At 42.8% G+C, this 25919-nt stretch overlaps 1 protein-coding gene across 2 annotated transcripts in view; it reads right to left on the bottom strand.

The window, feature by feature from the left end:
• Positions 1 to 23117, bottom strand: part of cdk18 (cyclin dependent kinase 18) — a 60725-nt gene extending 37608 nt beyond the window's left edge. The window contains exons 1-2 of one of the 2 annotated variants that reach the window (XM_023996517.2): positions 22771 to 23117; positions 5541 to 5646 (exon numbers count right to left, since the gene is read on the bottom strand). The gene's annotated coding sequence lies outside the window, so the exon portion shown is untranslated. The remainder of the gene's footprint in view (positions 1 to 5540; positions 5647 to 22770) is intronic. The other variant, XM_023996516.2, reaches the window with a different exon arrangement.
• Positions 23118 to 25919: the final 2802 nt, after the last annotated feature.

Raw genomic sequence — 25919 nt, 5'->3', positions numbered from 1 at the left:
GGGGCAGATTGAAAATGTCTGTGAAGACACTTGTCAGTTTGTAAGCGCATGCTCGGAGTACACGTCCTGGTAATCCGCCTCGCCCTGCGGCCTTGTGAATGTTGACCTGTTTAAAGGTCTTCCCTTTGTAGTCTGTAATAGTTTGCAAGCCCTGCCACATCTGACGAGCGTCTGAGCCGGTGGAGTACGATTCAATCTTAGTCATGTATTGATGCTTTGCCTGATTGATGGTTCGTCGGAGGGCACAGCGGAATTTCTTATAAGCTTCGGGGTTAGAGTCCCGCTCATTGAAAGCTGCAGCCTGTAATCAATGGCTTCTGGTTGGGGTATGAACGTACAGTCACTGTGGGGACGACATCATCTTATGCATTTGTTGATGAAGCCAGTGACTGATGCCATCGGAAGAATCCCGGAACATATTCAAGTCTGTGCTAGCAAAACAGTCCTTTAGCTTCTGCTTCATCTGACAACTTTTTTATTGAACGAGTCACTGGTGCTTCCTGCTTTAGTTTTTGCTTGTAAGCAGGAATCAGGAGGATAGAATTATGGTCAGATTTGCCAAATGGAGGGTGAAAGAGAGCTTTGTACGCGTCTCTGTGTGTGGAGTAAAGGTGGTCTAGAGTTTTTCCCCTCTGGTTTCACATTTAACATGCTGGTAGAAATGAGGTAAAACGGATTTAAGCTTCCTGCATTAAAGTCCCCGGCCACTAGGAGCGTTGCTCTGGATGAGCGTTTTCCTGTTTGCTTATGGCCGTCTACAGCTCATTGAGCGTGGTCTTAGTGCCAGCATCGGTTTGTGGTGGTAAATAGACAGCTACGAACAATATAGATGAAAACTCTCTTGGTAAATAGTGTGGTCTACAGCTTATCATGAAATACTCTACCTCAGGTGAGCAAAACCATTAGATTTTGTGCACCAGCTGTTGTTTACAAATATACATAGACCGCCACCCCTTGTCTTACCAGAGGCGGCTGTTCTATCCTGCCGATAGAGTAAAACCCGCCAGCTGTATGTTATTCATGTCGTCGTTCAGCCACGACTCGGTGAAACATAAGATATTCGTTTTTTATGTCCCGTTGGTAGGATTATACGTGATCGTAGTTTGTCTATTTTATTATCCAGTGATTGTACGTTGGCTAATAGGACCAATGGTAAAGGCAGATTACCCACTCGCCGTCAGATCCTTACAAGGCACCCCGACCTACGTCCCCGATATCTCCGTCTCGTTCTCCTGCGAATGACGGAGATGAGGGCCTTTTCGGGTGTGTGAAAAAAATACTTTGTGTCCGACTCGTAAAATAAAAAAATCTTCTTCCAGTACGAGGTGAGTAAATCACTGTCCTGATATCTAGAAGCTCTTTTCGGTCATAAGAGACGATGGCAGAAACATCATGTACAAAATCAGTTACAAATAATGTGAAAAAACACACACACAATAGCACAATTGGTTAGGGGACCGTAAAACGGCAGCCATCTCCTCCGGCGCCATTAATACTAGTCCCGTGCGAATCGACATCCCTGTGTTTTGAGAAAAATGTCTGAGTTTGACAGGTGTTGGTCACAGTTTGAGCAAGAAAACAATAACTGATTCGATAAATTGAACGTTCTGAGCATAGCCTATATATTGTTGTATGTCCTACATGGAGTTGATCAGCCGTCTCCTGTTGCTTTACCACAGTTGTTGGCTAACGCTAGCTAGCTACTGTACTGTAGTTCGATCAATGATCCTGGACCCCTGTCAACTACTCGTTGTTTGGAGGCGTGGAAAGAAGGCCACAACAATATTCACTCTTTGGGCGTTTTATTACCAACTTGTAAATAATATAATGCACTAGACCAACTAGCTCCAACACAAGAACTAGCTTGGTTCCATGCTGGGGAAATACATCTAGACACTTAAACCAGTGCGCAACAAATATAGCTGAATAACTCACATGATTGGCTGGTAAGCCATCACTCATACAATAACTATGTAGGCAGGATCTTCACTTACAACACCAGCCCCTCCAGCAGTGCCGAGTCCCTTGGGCACCCATAATAATTAACAATTTTCCCCACTATGAACAAACATACTGGTAAAAGTTAAATGCAAAGTTAAATGCATTTCAAACATTTGAGTGTCATCAGTAGTAACAGCAAACAAGGTAAGTATCTCTTTTCTCTCTTCTTTTACTGAACAAGTGACTACCTTGTTCAGTAAACTAAAGGTGAGTGTTAATGTCCTTTTCACAACTTCACTTTTCAGGATGACAGTAACAGTTCCCTTTCACTGAAAAACATCAGTAACTAGAGTCAATATTTGCTTGTTTGCTTGTTTTTTTTTCAATGTGTCAGTCCTGATAATGAGCTGGCAAGTGCACTACTCACTCTGTGTTTTATTCTTGGCTGGTGGCGTTTGTGTTTTCTTCAGTATGCGGCGACACCCTCCTCACAGTCATTTTCACTCTGTTCCACAGCTGTGGTAATTGGGTCTTGGTTGTCAGGGGTGTCTAGGCTTTGTGTGGGTTCAGTTGAGGTACTCTGGTGTTGTATGGTGACCTGATGTCTGAGTCGTTTCATCCACCCTGGAATCACCTCCCCAGTGTATGGAGACAGGCAGTCATGTTGGAGGACCTTCTTTCCTCGCAGACCACTGATTTCGTACAGGACTGGTCCAAAACATGCACTGATGACAAAGGGGCCTTTCCTATGGTGCTTTTAGCTTAGGGCTTAGTCCTTTCTTTTTGGTGCTGTCCCGCATGTACACCAAGTCTCCCAGTTGGTAGGTTCTCTCCTTAGCACGTAGGTCATACGCTTTCTTCTGCCGGACCTGTGCTGCGCGAAGATGCTGCCGGGCATCTTCATGGGTCTCCTTCAGCTGTGTTTGAAGGTCATCCACAAAGGTAGGTATGTCTCTGTTTGTTTTGCAGTTCTGCTGTGCGAAGCCAGATGTCCTGCGGTTGATTTAGCTCTGCCCAGCATCATTCTGTTGGGTGGGAACCCCGTTGTGGAGTATGGGACGCTGCAGTAGGCAGTACTGAGTAGGGGTGAGTGCTGGTCCCAGTTCTTTTTATTCTCATCAACATAGAGGCGGTTCATCTGCAAGAGCGTGCGATTAAAGCGCTCTACCATTTGAGAATGGATGGTAAGGTGTGGTCCTTGTTTTTGTTATCTGTAGTAGGCGGCACACTTCCTGGACCAGAAAGCTTTGGAAGTTTATTCCTTGATCTGTGTGGAGTTCGAGGGGACTACCGAAACGAGCAATGAACTCCATGACCAGGGCATTTGCTGTGCTCTCTCTACCTTGGTCTGGGTAGGCCTCAACCCAGCGTGTAAATTGATCAACCTCATTTACTTAGACTGGGATCTGAAGGCTTGGGACTCGGCTAGTAGCTCGCCCTATACTCGGGACTTGTTCATGGTGGTGAGATCTAGAGTTGGGTGTCTGCCTGGAGTTCTGGATGGGGTTGGGCTAGGAGACCTTGAGCATTGTCTTCCGAAATGCCCCTCACCACATTGGAAGCCGGTGGCTTTGGCACCTTTGTTTGGGCTTGGGGACTGGAATGTGACTCTGCCTTGGCCGGACCTCCTCCTCCCCCGCTCAGTAGACAGCTCTAGGTAGCTGTTGGGTCCGGACATGACAAACTTAGGGGGTGGAGGGGGTTGTTCGAGGCTTCTCAGCTCCACCCGTAATGGTTTAATTTCTTCCAGTAGAGACTCAAACTTATGTGGGCCCTTGAACCACGTATGTCACTGATTGTTCGTCTGAGTCAGACCACGATAGGAGTCGAGCCCTGTGCCTTGATTTGCTGTCACGGCCAACAGTTGCCTTTAAGTTGTGCTCATGCACCTCCACGAGTTGCTGCGCTTGAGCCAGGGTCACAGTTTATCACCTCGTATGCCACCTTTTGTTTTTTGAGTCCTTTAACTTCTTATGGATGGGGGCCAGTATTGAGTAGCTTGGATATGCTTGGATATGCAGATATGCATATTATTAGTAGATTTGGATAGAAAACACTCTGAAGTTTCTAAAACTGTTTGAATGATGTCTGTGAGTATAACAGAACTCATATGGCAGGCAAAAACCTGAGAAAGAAATCCAACCAGGAAGTGGAAAATCTGAGGTTTGTAGGTTTTCAAGTCTTTGCCTATTCAATATACAGTGGAAGTTTGGTCCAATTGCACTTCCTAAGGCTTCCACTAGATGTCAACAGTCTTTAGAACCTTGTTTCAGGCTTCTACTGTGAAGGGGAAGCGAATAAGAGCTGTTTGAGTCAGGGGTCTGGCAGAATGCCATGAGCTAAGTCATGCGCGCGGCCGTGAGAGCTATCTGCGTTCCTTTTCATTTCTAAAGACAAAGGAATTGTCCGGTTGGAATATTATTGAAGATTTATGTTAAAAACATCCTAAATATTGATTCTATACATCATTTGACATGTTTCTACGAACTGTAATATAACTTTTTGAACTTTATCTGGACTAAGTGTGCCTGCGCCTTATGAATTTGGATTTGTGAACTAAACGCGAACAAAAAGGAGGTATTTGGACATAAATGATGGACTTTATCGAACAAAACAAACATTTATTGTGGAACTGGGATTCCTGGGAGTGCATTCTGATGAAGATCAAAGGTAAGTGAATATTTATAATGCTATTTCTGACTTCTGTTGACTCCACAACATGGCGGGTATCTGTATGGCTTGTTTTGGTGTCTGATCGCTGTACTCAGATTATTGCATGGTGTGCTTTTTCCGTAAAGCTTTTTTGAAATCTGACACAGCGGTTGCATTAAGGAGAAGTATATCTTTAAGGAAAGCTTCAGTGGCAAGCTGATCCTGAAGCACCAAGCTAACCCCAGGATAGGCAAGACAAACCAGGCAATTGACCTCCTCTGCAAACTCAGCAGATGTTTCCATCCCCTGCCTAATCTCACCCTGCTTCCTCCTCACAGTCGTGGGTGGTTCCTTCTGACCAAACCTGGTCTGCAGGTGCGCGATCAACTGGTCGTTGTCCTCCCTAACGTACTGTGGGAGGGAGCACACAAAACAGATGGAATGACCCCTCAGGCACTCGTGCAGCCTGTCAAGTTTCTCTGAGTTCCAGTAGTATTTCCGTGCTAGACATTCAAAAGGAATTATGAATGACCCCCAATCCTCCTTCCCCTCAAACATAGCCAACTTGGTCTTCGGACCATCACCTTCATAGAAGCAGCCCTCCCTATTAAAGTCAGTACTCATGGGGGTGCTGTGCATGGGCCTGTGCCTCTCCTCTGTTTCCTTCCCCTACCGGATGACTGGCCACGGAAGATCTGGACGTGGGCCTATTGGCACTTTCAGGGGCGTGTCCAGATATGTCATGTTCGAAGGCCATGGGAGAATTCTGTACAAGCCTATAACCAGTTTCCCTCGGTCTGACTGAGTGGTTGGGGGACCTGAGCTGTGGGCATACTGGTCAATGACATGAAGTTCTGCTACAAAGGGCGATGTGTTTGATGGGGCCCCATTGAAAAAGAGACCAGATGCAGAACCATGATAAGTGAGGTTAGGCGGAGCAGACTCACATGAGCTTAGGATGACGTCTATCTTCCTGTCGATCCTCTTCTCCAGTTGGTCACATCTCTTCTCTGATTTGTCAATTAGCTGCTGCTGGCCCTCGCTTAGCTGCCGCTAAGTTGGAGAACAGCACATGCCTTTAAAATTACACTGTGATTATGAAAAATACTGTATATACTGAGCTAGAAAAGGAAAAGCTATATCTCAATCTGTATCCTGATGCACTGGCTCCATGCACTGACAGCGTCCTGCCACAGTGTTGAGTTGATTTTATTTTTACAGGGACAGTGCACATTAATCAACGTTTCAGTAAAAGTGCCGGTTTTAGCCAGCTGGCTAATTTTCAACCGCAGTCCCTGGGCAGGTTATTAAAAACAATTACAATATAAACAATCATTGAGCAGTGAGCACACGCAGAGCAACATAGGACAAGCAAGACATAGCATACAGACAGAGCAACATAGAACAAAAAGCAGCAAGACAAAATTCATAAAAGCAACAAAGTGTTTTCACACCTCACAAGCTACAGACAACAGACAACATGGAATGCGGCAATACACAGCTAGGGATTATGTTCACAAATCTGATTGACCTTTAGCCATGTCTTCATGCATTTTGTGAAAGTGTGATATGTGGTGCAGTTATGTGTGTCTGATGGCAGTGTATTCCAGACATGGGAAGCTCTCACAGAGAAAGCGGATTTACTAAAGGTGCTTTTCCTTAAGGGAACTATACAGTCACCTCTCATGGCAGACCTTGTGGATCTGCTGCCATATGTTTGGGTTTTCTGTTTAACAAAAATACTGAGTGGAGGGGGAGCCAGGCCATTTAGGATCTTGAATACAAGACATGCGTCGGTGTATTGCACAAGATTTTCCCAACTCAGGAGCTCATGCTTTCTGAGGATGTAACAGTGATGATGGCTATTGGCCTTCCTATCAAGCACTTTGAGAGCCTGTTTGTAGACAGACTGAATAGGTTTTAATGTTGTACAGCAAGCTTGGGCCCAACTAGTCAAGCAGTATGTTAAGTGGGGGAGTATCATAGATTTGAAGTACAGTTTTGCTACCTCTGTAGTCAAACAATTTYRTATAAATCGGAAATTAGCTAGGTTGAATTTGGTTATTTGAATTACCCTTTTCACATGCTTTTTAAAAGAGAGGTTGGAATCAAGTATGATGCCAAGGTACTTAAAATCAGATACCACCTGGAGCTTCCCCCCTGACACATAGACATCTGTCTCAGTAGCATCTGTTGCCATCTTTGTGAAGAACATGCAAACAGTTTTTTTCACATTGAGATGCAAACACGAGTCACTGAGACACTTTGTAACCTGGACCATTACAGTAGTGAGTTCTTGTGCAGCTTGTTGTTTGCTCTTTGCATGCACATATATCACTGTATCATCTGCATACATTTGAACTTCAGACCCAGTACAGACAGAAGGCAGATCATTAATGTACAGGCTGAACAGGAGGGGCCCCAGTATTGACCCTTGGGGCACGCCCACATCATAGCTAAGAGTGGGCGACAGCTCATTGCTCACTCTGACACACTGAGTTCTGCCTTCAAGGTATGATTTTATCCATCTCAAGGCATCGGGGGAAAAGTTGAACTTGGACAATTTTGTGATGAGAATCTCATGGTTAACAGTATCAAAAGCCTTCCTTAGGTCCAGAAACACAGCCCCAACAACACCCCCTTTGTCCATCTTGGACTTCACATTTTCCAGAAGAAAGCAGTTGGCCGTTTCTGTGGAGTGTTTCGCTCTGAAGCCAAACTGCATGGAGTGTAATGTGAAGGGCCTGTTGTTGAGGTGGGCAATCAGTTGTTCTGCTACACACTTTTCAACAACCTTTGACACCATAGGTAGTATACTAATGGGCCTGTAGTTACTCACCTCAGCAGGGTCGCCAGATTTAAAGATGGCCGTTATTATGGCCGACTTCCATGCCCTTGGAAACACCCCGAGACCAATAGATGTGTTGGTGACCTTAGTAATGGGGCCAATGAGWGACTCTTTGTAGTTTTTAAGAAAGGTASAGTCCAGCCCAAACACATCTTTGGCTTTAGAGTTCTTTAGTGAGCTAATCACCTTGTTCACCTTTGACTCAGAAACCTCCCTTATGATGAAGACATGTTGAGTGTCATTTACTAGCACTGAGCTCAAGAAACCAGTGGAGGGGTTCTGAGTCAATAAAGTAGGAATTGAAGGCTATTGTTATTTCGACTGCATCCTGTGTTAGATTGTTATTCACCATGATTTCTAGTCTTTTGCAGTGTTACTATGGTCTTTCCCTGTTAACTTTTTTAGATTCTCCCAGATTAATTTAGAATTTCCCTTTGCTTCACCAATTATGTTAATAAAAAAAGTTTGCCTTGGCCTGTCTGATTTCTTTCATCACCTTATTTCTCAACATGGTAAACCTACGTCTGTCATGCTCTAATTTGGATCTTAGGGCTATTTTTAGAGCATAATCTCATTCTTTCATCAATTTCCAGATTTCTCCATTTAGCCAAGGAAGAGTGCTCTTTTGGCCAGGTTTGGATTTGATTTTCTTTAGGAAACCATTTATTGTAGTCTGGATTGTGGATAGAAAAACCTGACTATCAGCTTCCACGTCTGTATAGGACAAGAGATCATTCCAGTTAATTCCCTTAATTGCGTTTTCAAAATAGTTTAATTCACTTACTTGATCCGGCTTTCTAACAGTAGAGGTTAAACCTGCTCTTAGACAGCTTTCTGGCTATACGTGTCAGATTATGATCAGATAGCCCAGTAACCATATTTAATGATTTTGTCACTCTCTGGTTTATTACTGAACACCAAATCAATCTGTGTTTTAGAGCAACAAGTCACCCTGGTTGGCCCTTTAACTAGCTGTGTAAAGTCAAAGGTATTAGTGATCCGTTTGAGGGTTTTCCTACAAGACTTGTTTTCATAATAAATATTAAAATCTCCCATTAAGATGACCTCTTTCCCAAAATCACATTCCCCAAGCATGTTATTAAACTGATCAAAAAACACTTTTGGTGGAAGGTGGCCTACATGGCCTACATTCTAGTTCATTATCACATGACCAATCAATTTGTTTACATCGGATATGTTCTTTAATGTAAATCATCACACACCCTCCTCTTCCTTCAATCCTGTCTCTCCTGAAAACATTGTAGCCAGGCACAATCAAAGCAGCATATGGAGAGTTTTTATGGAGCCATGTCTCTGAGAGGCAGAGGAAGTCAAGGTTGGAGTCTGTGAGTAGATGTTGAATTTGATCACTTTTTGGAATGACACTACAAATGTTCAAGTGCCCCCCTAGTAGTCCCTTGGGCTTAGCTCGTGGGTCCCAGATGACTCGAGAGGGATTGACACATTTAAAAAAGTAAAATTTTCTGTGTTTTCTGACGGCTGGGTTTAGGCCGTTTTGTTTAGTTTTGATTAGGGGCAGTTCGGTAGCGCAATTAACAATCCCTCCTGCATGCACTGGATGCGGGGAACTAATTAAAACAGCTTGCGTACCAGAAGCAGAGTCAGAGATCGCATATAGCGACTTGGGTATGTTTGAAGAGTCTAAATCTATCCTGGAGCCGGGTGAGTCGAGAGAAACCATGGGACCATAGCACTCACCCACTTCCACAGCGGCGACGATCAGTGGACGAGGCCATCCACTGCTTTCCACTCCGGTGAGTATCGCTGGCTCGGTGATGTTAGGCCCAGGATTGAGTTGCACATCCCCGGAGAGTAGGAGGGTAGTGAACAGGTAGTTTAAAAGTTTCCGATAAATGTTGGACTTGTTTGTTACGCCTAAGCGGTTCAGTGGAATAGGGAGCGAGGTAGACTTGGCCATTATTCAGAACATTATGGTATGCTGTGTACTGTCCGCTCCCGTGGAACGGTGAACCAATGTGTTTGGTGTTGATAATCTCCGGTAGTAGACTGATTGTGTCATCCCAGCAAGGACGCTGGGATCACTTTCCAAAGTTGAAATGGTCCTCATCAAGATGCAACATCTTATCAGGTATGAAGGTAAGACCCAGATGCAGACCACATCGAATAAACAATAGTTTAATAATACAACAGGGGCAATAGACAGGTCAAGGCAGGCAGGGGTCAGTAAACCAGAGGTGGGGAAACGGTACCGGGTAGAAGGCAGGCTCAGAGTCAGGGTAAGGCAGAGGTCGGTAATCCAGAGGTGGGGAAACGGTACCGGTTAGAAGGCAGGCTCAGAGTCAGGGTAAGGCAGATCGGTAAACCAGAGGTGGGAAACGGTACCGGGTAGAAGGCAGGCTCAGAGTCAGGGTAAGGCAGAGGTCGGTAACCAGAAGTGGGGAAACGGGCCGGTAGAAGGCAGGCTCAGAGTCAGGGTAAGGCCAGAGGTCGGTAATCCAGAGGTGGGGAAACGGTACCGGGTAGAAGGCAGGCTCAGAGTCAGGGTAAGGCAGAGGTCGGTAATCCAGAGGGGGGGCAAAAATACAGGTCGGCACGCAGGTTCAGGGGCAGGCAGAGTGGTCAGGCATACGAGCTCGGAGTCAGGACAGGCAAGGGTCAAAACCAGGAGGGTAAGAAAAGAGAGACTGGAAAAAACAGGAGCTGAGACACAAAACGGTGGTTGACTTGAACAAACAAGATGACCTGGCAACAGACGAACAGAGAGCACAGGTATAAACAGACAGGGGATAATGGGGGAAATGGGCAACACCTGGAGTGGGGTGGATACAATCACAAAGACAGGTGAAACAGATCAGGGTGTGACATCTGGCTTCAGTTTTTTTACAGTTTTGTCATGGCAATGTGATGATCCTCAGCCATGGAGAGGTAGGGACATTGGTTTCGCGCTAGCTAGCTAGCTAGCTGTTTACTTATATAAACAGTCAATAAACTTGTAGCTGGATAGCACAATAATGTCTCTGAGTTTATAGTCGTTTCCGATTACCGTTAGTTGTCCAAAACTAGCTTGGTTCTGTGCTGGGGCAATACGTCAAGTCAAAATCCGACACTTAAACCAGCATTCAACAAATATAACTGAATAACTCTCATGTGACTGGTTGGTAACCCATCAATCATACAATAACTATATAGGTGGGATCTCCACTTACAACAATATGAAGGGCCACAGTGAATGCTTTTGTTTATATGTTATGTGCGATTGAATTACACATAGGCAAATGCATCATAAAAAAACATTTATTTATTGAGCCCTTGCTGTTAATAGATCGCAAAGCAGCATAAAATTTTGCTAAAAGTTTGAAAATAACAACTTCACTTTCTCATTCATAGCTTAAAAATGCATATCAAGTGCACTGTTTAGCTCACATCTGAAGGCTGGAGGGCTTTTAGGACGTCTTCTACTGCAGATTGCTAAAATATCCTAATGATTATGATCCCGCTTCCTCAATTCAAATATTATGGCGACACTTTACCAAAGATGGTTTGGTATGGTTTAGAAACTTGGGAACCAAGCTCGAGTTATCAGTGTAGCCTGTTACCGCCTAGACTAGTTGAAATATCTTCACCCCTAGAAAAAAAACTCCAGGCTTCCGTTATAACTAGGGCTCCCGAGTGGCGTAGCGGTCTAAGTCACTACAGTCAATTAACTGTCAATCTATTGGATTTTTTACATTTATTTACTGGGGGCAGTTTGGAAAAAAACAAATCCCGTATGAATGGTCCTCTTGGCAATAATGATCCCTCGGCTACACAGCTGATGCCTGCTGGACTGTTCATTAACACATTTTGTTTATCTGTCGGCAACAGCCTCGAACTCAGGCCCTGTGTGTAGCTAACTGACCCGCTCTGCCCATTCATCGCCATTTACCCGATGTTGTTGTCTTAGCTGTTTACCCGTTGTTGTCTTAGCTCTATCAATCAACACCTGTGATTGCTTTATGCCCCTCTCTAATGTCAATATGCTTTGTATACTGTTGTTTAGGGCAGCTCTCATTGTTGTATTTTACTGCGGAGCCCCTAGTCCCGCTCAACATGCCTAAGATGGCCCCTTTGTCCCGCCCCCACACATGCGGAGACCGCACCTAGCTTAACTGGCACCTCCAGAGATGCAACTAATCTCATCGTCACTCAATGCCTAGGTTTACCTCCACTGTACTCACACCCTACCATAGCCTTGTCTGTACACTTTGCCCTGAATCTATCCTACCACGCACAGAAACCTGCTCCTTTTATTCTCTTTTCCCAAAGCATTAGACGACCAGTTCTTTTAGCCTTTAGCCATACCCTCATCCTATCCTCCTCTGTTCCTCTGGTGATGTGTCCCCAGGCGCTCTCATTTGTTGACTTCTGCAACCGTAAAAGCCTTGGATTCATGCATGTTAACATCAGAAGCCTCCTCCCTAAATTTTCTTTATTCACTGCTTTAGCGCACTCCACCAACCCTGATGTCTTAGCTATGTATGAATCCTGGCTTAGGAAGGCCACCAAAAATTCTGAAATTTCTATCCCCAATTACAACATTTTCCATCAAGATAGAACTGCTAAAGGGGGCGGAATTGCAATCTACTGTAGAGATAGCCTGCAGAGTTCTGTAATACTATCCAGGTTTATCAAGGAACCTAACAGGTATAACCCCAAATCCGTAAACATGGGCTCCCTCCAAATACACCTCTGCTGTTTACAACCAGGATCTCAGCGATCACTGCCTCATTGCATGCGTCTGTTATGGGTCCGCGGTCAAACGACCACCCCTCATCACTGTAAAACGCTCCCTAAAACACTTCTGCGAGCAAGCCTTTCTAATCGACCTGGCCCAGGTATCCTGGAAGGATATTGACCTCGCCCCGTCATTAGAGGATGCCTGGTTATTCTTTAAAAGTGCGTTCCTCAACATCTTAAATAAGCATGCCTCATTCAAAAAATGTAGAACTAAGAACAGATATAGCCCTTGGTTCACTCCAGACTTGACTGCCCTTGACAAGCACAAAAACATCCTGTGGCATACTGCACTAGCATCGAATAGTCCCCGCGATATGTAACTTTTCAGGGAAGTCAGGAACCAACATACACAGTCAGTTAGGAAAGCAAAGGCTAGTTTTTTCAAACAGAAATTTGCATCCTGCAGCACTAATTCCAAAAGGTTTTGGGACACTAAAGTCCATGGAGAATAAGAGCACCTCCTCCCAGCTGCCCACTGCACTGAGACTAGGAAACACTGTCACCACCGATAAATCCACGATAATCGAGAATTTCAATAAGCATTTCTCTATGGCTTTCCACCTGGCTCTGCACCCCCCGCAGCAACTGGACCAAGCCCACCCCCCGCTTCTCCTTCACCCAAATCCAGACAGCTGATGTTCTGAAAGAGCTCCAAAATCTGGATCCCTACAAATCAGCTGGGCTAGACAATCTGAACCCGCTCTTGCTAAAATTATCCGCTGCCATTGTTGCCATCCCTATTACTAGTCTGTTCAACCTCTCTTTCGTATCGTCTGAGATTCCCAAAGATAGGAAAGCGCCCGTGTTCATCCCCCTCTTCAAAAGGGGAAGACACTCTAGACCCAAACTGTTACAGACCTATACCCATCCTGCCCTGCCTTTCTAAAGCCAAGTTAACAAACAGATCACTGACCATTTCGAATCCCAACCATTTCGAAACCCTTCTCCGCTATGCAATCCGGTTTCCGAGCTGGTCAACGGGTGCACCTCAGCCACGCTCAAGGTCCTAAACAATATCATAACCGCCATCGATAAAAGACAGTAATGTGCAGCCGTCTTCATCGACCTGGCCAAGGCTTTCGACTCTGTCAATCACCATATTCCTATCGACAGACTCAACAGCCTTGGTTTCTCTAATGACTGCCTCGCCTGGTTCACCAACTACTTCTCAGATAGAGTTCTGGGTGTCAAATCGGAGGGCCTGTTGTACGGACCTCTGGCAGTCTCTATGGGGGTGCAACAGGGTTCAATTCTCAGGCTGACTCTTCTCTCTGTATAGTTCAATGATGTCGCTCTTGCTGTGGGTGACTCTTTGATCCACCTCTACGCAAATGACACCATTCTGTATACATCTGGCCTTTCTTTGGACACTGTGCTAACAAACCTCCAGACGAGCTTCAACGCCATACTACACTCCTTCCGTAGATTCTAACTGCTCTTAAATGCATGGTCTTCAACCGATCGCTGTCCCCACCCGCCCGACTAGCATCACTACTCTGGACGGTTCTGACTATAGTTGTCCACATATTCTAGGTGTCTGACTAGACTGTAAACTCTCCTTCCAGACTCAGATTAAGCATCTCCAATCCAATATTAAATCTAGAATCGGCTTCCTATTTCGCAACAAAGCCTCCTTCACTCATGCTGCCAAACATACCCTCGTAAAACTGACTATCCTACCGATCCTTGACGATGTCATTTACAAAATAGCCTCCAACACTATACTCAGCAAATTGGATGCAGTCTATCACAGTGCCATCCGTTTTGTCACCAAAGCCCCATATACTACCCAGCCCTGCGACCTGTATGCTCTCGTTGGCTGGTCCTCACTACATATTCGTCGCCAAACCCACGGGCTCCAGGTAATCTATAAGTCTTTGCTAAGCAAAGCTCCGCCTCATCTCAGCTCACTGGTCACCATAGCAACACCCACCGGCAGCACATGCTCCAGTAGGTATATTTCACTGGTCAAAGCCAACACCTCTTTTGGCCGCCTTTCCTTCCAGTTCTCTGCTGCCATAATGACTGGAACGAATTGCAAAAATCACTGAAGTTGGAGACTTATATCTCCCTCACTAATTTCAAGTGTCAGCTGTCAGAGCAGCTTACCGATCGCTGCAGCTGTACACAGTCCATCTGTAAATAGCCCATCCAACCAACTACCTACCACATCCCTTATTTGTTTTTCTGCTCTTTTGCACACCAGTAATTCTGCTTGCACATCCTCATCTGCACATATCACTCCAGTGTAAATTGCTAAAGTGTAATTACTTCGCCACTATGGCCTATTTATTGCCTTACCTCCTTACTTCATTTGCACACAATGTATACAGATTTTTCTATTGTGTTATTGACTGTACGTTTATTTATCCCATGTGTAACTCTGTGTTGTTGTTTTTGTCGCACTGCTTTACTTTATCTTGGCCAGGTCGCAGTTGTAAATGAGAACTTCTCCTCAACTGGCCTACCTGGTTAAATAAAAGTTATTACATTTTTTTATAATAAATGACAACCAAAATTCTTTAGTAATACTAGTCCTGTGCGAATAGGGCTTAAATTAGCAATGTGCAGTGATGTCACTTACTGTACCTTCCTGAGGCAGGAAATATTGTCTCCCCCCCTAGACTCGTAAAATACGTGGCTTTGATGGGTCAATGGTATTGAAGGGGACTTCAGAGAAGGGAACTCCTCACAGGGGGTATTAAGAGGTGTCTAGGGGTGGGAGCTAGGTGTTGGTTTGGAATTTGGGACATTTCATGGTGAGCTTATCTGGTCCTGTGTGATTCTTAGCTCCTGTTTCTCCTATACACTGTGTGTACAAAACATTAAGACCATCTGCTCTTTACATGACATAGCTTTTACCTGGGTTCACCAGATCAGTCTATGATCCCTTATTGATTTCACTTGTTAAATCCACATTAAATCAATGTAGATGAAGGGGAGAAGACAGATTAAAGAAGGATTTTTAAGCCTTAAGACAATTGAGACAGTGTATGTGTGCCATTGAGGGTGAATGGGCAAGACAAAACATTTAAGTGCCTTTGAACGGGCTATGGTAGTAGGAGCCAGGCACACCGGTTTGTGTCAAGAACTGCAACGCTGCTGTTTTTTTTTACGCTCAAATGTTTCCCGTTTGTATCAAGAATGGTCCACCACCCAAAGGACATCCAGCCAACTTGACACAACTGTGGGAAGCATTGGAGTCAACATTGGCCAGGATCCCTGTGGAATGCTTTCGACAACTTGTAGAGTCCATGCCCTGACGAATTAAGGCTGGCAAAAGGGGGGGGGGGGGGGGCAAACTCAATATTAGAAAGGTGTTCTTAATGTTTTGTACACTCAGTGTATACTGTTTAAAAATTACACTTAACCCTACAGCCCTGGCATCATACACACTAACGCACTACACTAACATGGAGTAAGTACACACACTAATGCAATAACAGGATAACACAGGTAAATCCAATCACTCAACACATGATCACATTAACTAATTACATGCTATTCTACACATTTTGCTATGAGGCTGAGAGAAAGGATTGCAGTCAGTTTCCTCCTAGGTCTGAGGTCTCCATCATATTCCACATAATATCAGTTCTCTTCGTTCTCCTGAACTGCACAAAACTGGGTGCTACACATCACCAAGTTCCCCCATTCAATACAAATCACTATTAGTTCAAGTGAAAGAAGCTTCACAATCGAGACTAGTTGCTTAGCCAGTCAAATACAGCAAGTTTTAATTCTAGGCAGGATTTAAATTATAAAAAGTCAGGACAACCCATAAACCTTGTAAATGGGTAATTTTTTAAATGTGGTGGAAAAAAGTTGCACATTGTCATGTGAAAAAGTAAGTACACCCTATGGAAAGTGGTCTTTTTTTCTACATATTTGGACACATGGATATTTGAGAAAAATCCAACCACATGTATTGATAAAGGTGACACAATTTAACAAATCACACAAAAATGTTTACTTTGAAAATGTTATGCAATTAAAATAAACAAAAATGCAATTTCCTTATGCATAAAAAATTTGTACAACCCCTACCATCACCTAAAATGTCTAAAATTAGGATCATGTGCAAATTATTAGGAAATCATTAGAGAGTACCTTGGGATGGTCCAGCCTTCCACAAAGATGAGAAACTTGGTCTGATTTGATCTTAACCATAATGGGTGTGTGGTAACACATCATGCCAATATCAGAAGACCTACCTGAGCCCCTCAGAAGAAAGATTAGATGCCTGTGAGTCTGGGAGGGGTTACTGATCCATTTCCAAGCAATTTGAAGTACATTGTTCCACTCTCTGACGGATCATCTATAAATGGAGAAAATTCCAGACCACTGGCAATCTACCTAGGACAGGTCATCCCACCAAATTCAGCCCAAGAGCTGACCGAAAGATGCTCATAGAAGTCTCTAAGAACCCCAGGGTAACATCAAGGGATCTACAGGCCTCTCTTGCCACAATCAATATTGAAGTGCATGAGTCAACTGTCAGAATGAGACTGAGCAAACTTGGCCTACATGGAAGGTAGGAAGCCTCTGCTCTCAAAAAGAAATAAGACTGATGTTTGCCAGACAACACCTGGGTGAAGACCAAAACTACTGGAACAACATGCTCTGGACAGATGAGTCAAAGGTGGAGTTGTTTGGCTGCAATGCCAAATGCCATCTTTGGCAAAAACGAAACACTGCCTTTGAACAGAAGAATCTCATACCAACTGCTCATACCAACCGTAAAGCATGGAGGCGGTGGCATTATTGTTTGGGGCTACTTTGCTGCCTCAGGGCCAAATTGCCATCATTTAGTCAACCATGAATTCCATATTGTACCAGAGAATTCTTGAGGAGAATGTGAGGCCATCTGTCAAAAAGCTGAAGCTGAACCAAACATGGATCTTGCAACAGGAAAATGATCCAAAACACACAGGCAAAGCTACAACAGAATGGCTCAAAAATAAGAAATGGAGGGTTATGGAATGGCCGAGTCAAAGCCAAGCTCTCAATCCTGTTGAAATGCTGTGGGGGCACTTGAAGCAGGCCGTGCATGCAAGAAAGCCCTCGAACATGACACAGTTGAAGCAGTACTCTAAAGAAGAGTGGGGGAAAATTCCTCCCAGTCGATATAAGAGACTGATAGACGGTTACAAGAATTGGCTTCATTAAGTTACTTCAGCCAAAGGGGGCAACACCAGCTATTGAAGCTAGGGGTGTACTTATTTTTTCCCGCACTATGGAATGTGCATTTCTGTAGATTTTTGATGAATAAATTATTGCAAAGTATAAGTACCTTTATCCGTCAATAGTGTTGAAGTGAAGGTTACATATCCATCTGTCCAAATATTTACAAAGAAATACTACTTTCCAGGGGGTATACTTACTTTTTCACGTGACTGTAATACATATTTGGTTTATATTGAACTGATTATCAATGATCAAACATAATGCAAGTCATGTATACCACAAAACTGTATGTCTATGCATTGTTTAACGTAATTAGGTCAAGCAAATTGTCTTGACCCAGGAGTGATGTTGTTGTGACATGTTTTTGCAATTTAGAGATATATTATTTTTAATGCAAGAAAGTAAACAAAAGTATGTAATACATTATATAGATCAATTTAAACAAAGATCACTATTAAAATACCTTGTTTTAATAAAAATGCGCTCATTTAAAAAAAATCTGTTTGAACCCTATCCCAAAACTTAAACACATGCTCTGGAAATTTTAGTGAATAGAAAAGTAATTTTTAAACCTCCCGCTTTGGGCTGGATGTGTCAATGTGTAGTTCATACATGCAGAATCTACATGATCAGAATTACTATTTTACCTCAATTAGCCATGAAATCTCTTGTTTTTTTGCCATTTTCCCCCATGTGGGCCTGCTCCCTAGCAATTTGATTTCTAACCAAGAGCTTCAGACCCCCGCCATTTGAGTGATAGCTAGCAAGATGCACACACAGCAGAGCGAGAGAGAGAACAATGACGGGATGCACATATGTGCATAATATGACATATTATGCGATTTTCGGGGACCACGTTTGGCTCGTAAGTGCTACTTTCAGAACTACTGGCTAAAAAGTATACAACAGTACCAGAGGATTTCCTTAACCCATTCCTTAACTAGTCTGAATGCCTAAACTTAAACTTCAGTTTTGACGTTCCTCAATTACCTTAAACGTGTAATTGGTGTTACTACTTCTACTGGTGGCACAATGTTATCATAATGGTAAAACTTATTTAAAGTCATTAAGCTGCCATATTAGTTGATTTACAATTACAAATATATATTTTTTTTAATCAAGAAAAATGAACCATGCCCAAATGCCACCGCAATTCAAGAAGAACCAAAATATAACAATATTAGTCCTCCTGTGTATCATAGTTTTTGGCCATCCTCACTAACGGCATCTTTTTGCCTATTCCCTGCCTGTACTTTTGCCTATCAGATTTCCTGTCATCAACCTCTTGCCTGATCTCCCGGACTACGTTATTAGCCTTTTCCCTGCCTGTACTTTTACCTTTTTGGAGTCCCTGTGTATGACCTTCTGCCTGCCCCTGGACCCAGCTACCTGCTTTCTGTGGTATTCTACTAATAAACACCTGCTGCGCCCTGCGCTTGAAACCAGCACTCTGTCTCCCATCGTACTCATTACATTAAGCAAGCTGAACTATTCTCTTTCATAAAGTATTCATGAGCCAGGCCATCTAAATAGTACTGATGATGTCATTGATGATGTCATCATCCCGGACATCTGAGTGGTGATATATTGGCTCTATTGACGGCTTCATCTAACCCTGATTTCAGAGTACTCTCAAATTACTCATTGCTGTTTGTCTCCCAGTTCTCTCACAATCAATACCCCCACACAGTGTGTGTGTGTATATATATATAGAGGCCAGAGAAGGTTGATGCTGACTGCTGACCTTTTGCCCATACGTCCGTGCCTCAGAGAGCAGAAAATCACCACTACTCATATCATGGTTGAGGAGTGACCGCCACTACAGGTCTCAGGGCTAAGGCTAAGACGACTAAGCGTAAGCTGGCAGAAACAAGCAGACCCCTTCTACATGAGGTACAGAGGAATGTGTCTTATCATCTCTGTGAGGCAGTGTATCTTTACCAAGGAACAAGGGCTTTTACATTGTGTCAACTAAAGACGCAAACAGAAGCTACTGTCAAACTAAGAGTATCAAAGTGTCCTCAGCCCAAAAAATATATATTTCTCAAGAACAGTTGCCTTCTCTCTTTCCCTTCCACAGTGTTGTATTTCTCTCCTATGTAATGAAAAACGACTACTGAAATACTAGACAAAACATATTTCGTGCAGTAGTGGCTATGTAGAGACTTGTAGGGATTGTGTAGTGAATGTGTAGTTTAGATACACAAGTAGAGTTTTGTGTTCAGTAGGAAAACATTAGTGTTTCCAGTAGTAAAGTAGTACTCAGGTAGAGATTTTAACTACTTGATGTTGGTTGTAAATAAATAGTAAAAACACTACAGCTTTACTACACACAAGCTTGTCAATAGTAATCAGGTAGTGATTTTACTAGTTGATGTTGGTAGTAAATAAGCAGTCACTACAGCAGAAGAAGACAAAACAGGAAGTAGATAGTTGTTGTTAGCTATCTAGTAAGTATGTGTTTTTGTATCCAAATGTACAGTATGTTCATATTTGTATACTTACCCATCCTACTTAGCACTTTTGACCTGTTGCCAAGGAAGCCCTCGACATAAGACTAGAGGCCATTGTTGGTAAGAATAACATTGTTTATCAAATGTTTTTCTGTGTATGTGACCTCTGTTAGCAGATGATTGATAATGGCTTATAAATGGTTGTCTCTTATGCTTGTCTTTGTTTTCTAAAAAGTTGTGTGGTGGAGAAATGTGGCTGCAACAAAAAAGAGGATCTGAATATATATTGAACAAAAATATAAACGTAACATGTAAAGTGTTGGTCCCATGTTTCATGAGCTGAAATAAAAGATCCCAAGGGTGCTGAGGAATATTTGTCTGTAATAAAGCCCTTTTTGAGGAAGAACTCATTCTGATTGGCTGTGCCTGGCTCCCCAGTGGGTGGGCCTGTGCCCTCCAAGGCCCACACATGGCTGCACCCCTGCCCGGTCATGTGAAATCCATAGATTTGGGCCTAATTAATTTAAATTGACTGATTTCCTTAGAAGAACTGCAACTAAGTCATATCTTTGAAATTGTTGCATGTTGCGTTTAGATTTTTATATAGTATAGTTAAGTCAAAGCTGAATGAAGACATAAGGGATAAAGAAAAAAAGTATAAATATTTTCTGTATTTCAATTTAAAAATGCAATTACGTTTGTATAATCATACTGGTTCTTGTTTGATGATATAACTACAGTTAGAAACTTAAGGAAATAACATGGCAGTGTACACATTTTTATTTATTTAACCTTTATTTTAATTATGGTAATGTAACGACATAATACATAGTGCTGATAAAGGCTGTTCGAGTTATTAATAGTTGTCTGTCTGTTTACCTCAGTCTGTCTCCCTCTGCCCTGCTGACAGTCTGCTGCCACAGAGCTTCCACACAACACACTGATGAATGTAAATAATAATACAAATTTAAAAAAGGGAGGTTCTATGTTACTTAGGTGATGCATAATTGCGATAATCTCAGTCGGTATTAGATAGAACGTCGCGGCCCCACCCACCTGTGGGGAAAACAACCTGTTGTTACCTAAATTACCCCATTGGCTCACAGCAAATACTTTACGTTTTTCAAAAGCAATTTTGTTGTTGTCTGATTGTTTTAGTCAAATACAAAACTACATTTAAGAAAAGTACAATATGTCTAATCCTTAAGAGTCTATTAATGCACATGTGTGTCAATCTAAGGGTGTATTTGTAAATTTACTCTGGCTATCTACTCCGATTTCAGAGCACTCTAGTCTGAGTGTGCCAGAGGGCAGAATAACTGGCAACACTTTCCATGACAGACTGACCAGGTGAATTCAGGTGAATCCAGATAAAAGCTGTGATCCCTTATTGAGGTCACTTGTTAAATCCACTTCAAATCAGTGTACATGAAGGGAAGGAGACAGGTTAAAGAAATGATTTTTAAACCTTGAGACAATTGAGACATGGATTGTGTATGTGTGCCATTCAGAGGGTGAATGGGCAAGACAAAAGATTTTAGTGCCTTTGAATAGATTTTTAGATAGTAGGTACAACTCAATATTAGGAAGTGTTCTGCAACAGGGTGATTAAATTAAGATCCTACATCTGTAAACACACCTTTACGCTCCCTGTTTCTTTCTCAGTGATTCCATCTTCACTCTCATTGTGAGACAGTGTTTTTAACTAGCTGTTTAGCCTAGTGTCTCTGGAGAACCAAGCTGGCAATTATAAAAAATAAAATAAATACATTTTTTTTTTTTTAAATCACCTTATCAGACTGCCTTAGAACAGCCAGCCAGATCAGAATACAGAGTCTACCAGACCAGCAGGCAGAGGTCTCACACGTTCACTTCACACCAGAACAAGACAGAGACAATTAACGGAAATAAATCCTTATTTTCAAACATTGTGATTGTGCAAGAGTGCCAGAGATTAATATGTGTCACTGCAAAGGACACAGGGCAACGCCTTACTGAGCCAGGGTTGGCAGATCTGTAGAAACTTCAAACTAAAACTTTTAATTTAACTCTAGCATTTTGGATTTGAGATCAAAAGTAGCGACACTAGAGAATGTCACCTTTTATTTGAGGGTATTCTCATATTTGATCATATCCCCAAGACATGCTACGTTAATGTGTGTGTTACCATGATTACTTGTTAGATATTGCTGCACTGTCGGAACTAGAAGAATAAGCATTTCGCTACACCTGCAATAACATCTGCTAAACACGTGTATGTGACCAATACAATTTGATTTGATTATGGATAATCATGAATGAATCGTGAATATTGATGAGTGAGAAAAGAACAACCGCACAAAAATCACCCCCCCCCTTCAAAAAAATGCTAACCTCCGCTGTTATTGGTAATGGTGAGAGGTTAGCATTTTTTTTAGGGGGGGGAATATGACACACACAGAGAGAGAGATACAGACACACAAAGATTAGCAGGCATACTTTTTGAGGGGGGGTATGATCTTTCTGCCTGTGTCATTTTCTCACTCATCAATTTTCACGATTTATTCCTGATTATCCATAATCATGGAGGCATTTCACATTAACATAGGTGTTCAGAAACATTATTTTCTTATTAACAATTTACCATTCCCTTCTATTGGACACAACAATCTGAAACACAACCAAAACAAACTGAAAATGCATCCAACAAGTTTGTAGATTCACAAGCTTGATGTAGTCATTGCGTGCTAGGAATATGGGAACAAATAAAACATTTGCTTACTTTAATACACGGTCCAAATACCTACGACACCTTCAAATGGGCGGACTAGATACATAAAGTGCTTCCATTTGCAAACGGTAAAACAGATATGTATGAAAGATAGAAAGCGATACAGACAACGTGAGAAGTACAGACATCGATGGAGAGAGAGCAGCTGCAGTGGTACTTACAGGGGAGAAGAGGTCGCCCGCGAAGGGAAACAGAAGACTCTCTCCTTCTGTTTACGGTATCCAGAGATTTCCCAGGTGTTTGTGTAAAAGTGTAATTATGTGTTTTAGGCAGATAATCCAGAGCTGCAGGAATGTTATTCTGATGGTAGCAGGCAGAACACAGGCAAGAGAGAGAAATAGAGAGCAAGTAGTAGCGAGAGACAACCACTCCAGTCTTCCCCTCTTACAGCGCAGGACTCGGCCACTCCGTCCGCCTGCATGCAATGACCTGCTGCCTGAAAAAGAATAAACAGAAAAAAAACAGAAGCTAACTCGAGATTAGGAGAAGAGAGGGAACGCTACAGAAGAGTGTTATAATCAACCTCTCTCTCCGCCCCCCTACCGCCTTCACCCCGCCCTCATTGTTATAGCAACGGCCAATCACAGCTCAGCATCGCACAAGCGTTCCACAGCCTGCCCTGCAGTGTTGACATGATTCTCACTTTAACCAGCTAATGCAGGACAGCCATTTTTTGGAAATAGGTTGTAGCAACTGAACAAATCAAATCCAATTTTATTTGTCACATGCGCCGAATAAAACAGGTGTAGACCGTACAGTGAAATGCTTACTTACAAGCCCTTAACCAACAATGCAGTTTTAAGAAAATGCAAAAATATAAGAGATAAGTATAACAAATAATTAAAGAGCAGCAGTAAATAACAATAGCGGGGCTATATACAGGGGGTACCCGTACAGAGTCAGTGTGTCAATGTGCAGTGGCACCGGCGTCGAGGTAATTTATGTAATTATGTACATGTAGGTAGAGTTATTAAACTGGCTATGCATAGATAATAACAGAGAGTAGCAGCAGTGTATGGGGGGGTGCAATGCAAAAGTCTGGGTAGCCATTTGATTAGCTGTTCAGGAGTCTTATGGCTTGAGGGTAGAAGCTGTTTTGAAGCCTCTGTGACCTAGACTTGGCGCTCCGGTACCGCTTGCCGTGCAGTAGCAGAGAGAACAGTCTATGACTAGGGTGACTGGGGTCTTTGACAATTTTTAGGGTCTTCCTCTGACACCGCCTGGTTTAGAGGTCCTGGATGGCAGGAAGCTTGGCCCCGGTGATGTACTGGGTACTGATGTACTGATGTACACTACCCTCTGTAGTGCCTTGCGGTTGGAGGCCGAGCAGTTTCCATACCAGGCAGTGATGCAACCCGTCAGGATGCTCTCGACAATCATCTCCTTTACAGCAGTTATGAGAACAACACATGCACCTTTTAGTCTCGTAAACCCGACCCAAGGTAAAAGCAGTGACTACCCAGCAAACTGGGAACATTCCCAGAACATTAGCTAAGATTCCCATTAAGTTCTAGTTAGGGTTTTATCTTGAGAAAAGGTTTTTGACAAAATCTATTTGTTTATCAAAATTGTTTGAGATTAAATATCCTTGGAATGTTCTCCTAACGTTCACTAAAATGTTGTCCACAACATCTGTAACAACCACCAAAGAACATTCCCCAAAAGTTTGTATGTTTGCATAAAACATGTGCCTGATGTTGCAAGAACGTTCCTGTAACACATTTAATCTGTTATTTTAAGTCCACTGAATGTTTCATTAGGTTGTGGGAACAGTCTGGTGGGAACATTGTGGGGACATCACAAAAGATATGTTCCCTTAACACAAAAACTGTCCAGTTGTGCAGAAGATTCTACAAGGCTTCTTTTAGAGTGCAAAAAAACATTCATCTGATGTTACAAAAATATCTCCATAACACATTTTGTCTGTTCTTTAAAGGTTCCCAGAATGTTTCATTAGCTTGTGGGAACATAGGGTTAACATGACAGGAAATACGTTCCAAAACGCTAAAACTGTCCAGTTGTGCTGACATTCAGAAAATGTTTGCATCAAGGTGCACATAAGTAAGGCTTTCACGGTAAGGTTGTTGTATTCAGTGCATGTGACAAATAAAATTTGATTGGATTCCTTTGATGTTGCAAGAATGTTAACATAACAGCCTTTATCAGTTCTTTAAAGGTTCCCAGAACATGTAATTACAGTGCATTCGGAAAGCATTCAGACCCCTTGACTTGTTCAAATTTCTGTTACGTTACAGCCTTATTCTAAAATGGATTCAAAAAATAAATAAACCTCCTCAATCTACACACAATACCCCATAATGACAAAGTAAAAACAGGTTTTTAGAAATGTGTGCAAATGTATATTAAAAAAACAACCACAGAAATATCACATTTACGTAAGTATACAGATCGTTTACTCAGAACTTTGTTGAAGAACCTTTGGCAGCGATTACAGTCTTGAGTCTTCTTGGGTATGACGCTACAAGCTTGGCAAACCTGTATTTGGAGAGTTTCTTCCATTCTTCTCTGCAGATCCTCTCAAGCTCTGTCAGGTCGGATGGGGAGTGTCGCTGCACAGCTATTTTCAGGTCTCCAGAGATGTTAGATCGGGTTGAAGTCCGGGTTCTGTATAGGCCACTCAATGACATTCAGAGACGTCTCAAATGCCACTCCTGCATTGACTTGGCTGTGTGTTTACTGTAGGGTCGTTGTCCTGTTGGAAGATGAACATTTACCCCAGTCTGAGGTCCTGAACGCTCTGGAGCAGGTTCTCATCAAGGATCTCTTTGTACTTTGCTCCGTTCATCTTTCCCTCGATCCTGACTAGTCTCCCAGTCCCTGCCGATGAAAAACAACCCAGCAGCATGAACCTGCCACATGAAGCTTGGCATTCAGGCCAAAGAGTTCAATCTTGGTTTCATCAGACCAGAGAATCTTGGTGGTTTCAAATTTCTTCCATTTAAGCATGGTGGAGGGCACTGCGTTCTTGGGGACCTTCAATGCTGTAGCTTTCCCCAGATCTGTGCTTCGACACAATCCTGTCTCGGAGCTCTACAGACAATTCCTTCGACCTCATGGCTTGGTTTTTGCTCTGACATGTACTGTCAACTGTGGGACCTTATATAGACAGGTGTGTGCTTTTCCAAATCATGTCCAATCAATTGAATTTACCACAGGTGGACTCCAATCAAGTTGTAGAAACATCTCAAGGATGATCAATTTTATTTGTCACATGAGCTCAATTTCGAGTTTCATAGGAAAGGGTCTGAATACTTATGTAAATAAGATATTTCTGTTTATTGTTTTTAAT

This window comes from Salvelinus sp. IW2-2015, linkage group LG11 (genome assembly GCF_002910315.2).
Source record: "Salvelinus sp. IW2-2015 linkage group LG11, ASM291031v2, whole genome shotgun sequence".
Classification (NCBI taxonomy): Eukaryota; Metazoa; Chordata; class Actinopteri; order Salmoniformes; family Salmonidae; genus Salvelinus; species Salvelinus sp. IW2-2015.
This window is presented reverse-complemented; position numbering and strand designations above follow the sequence as displayed.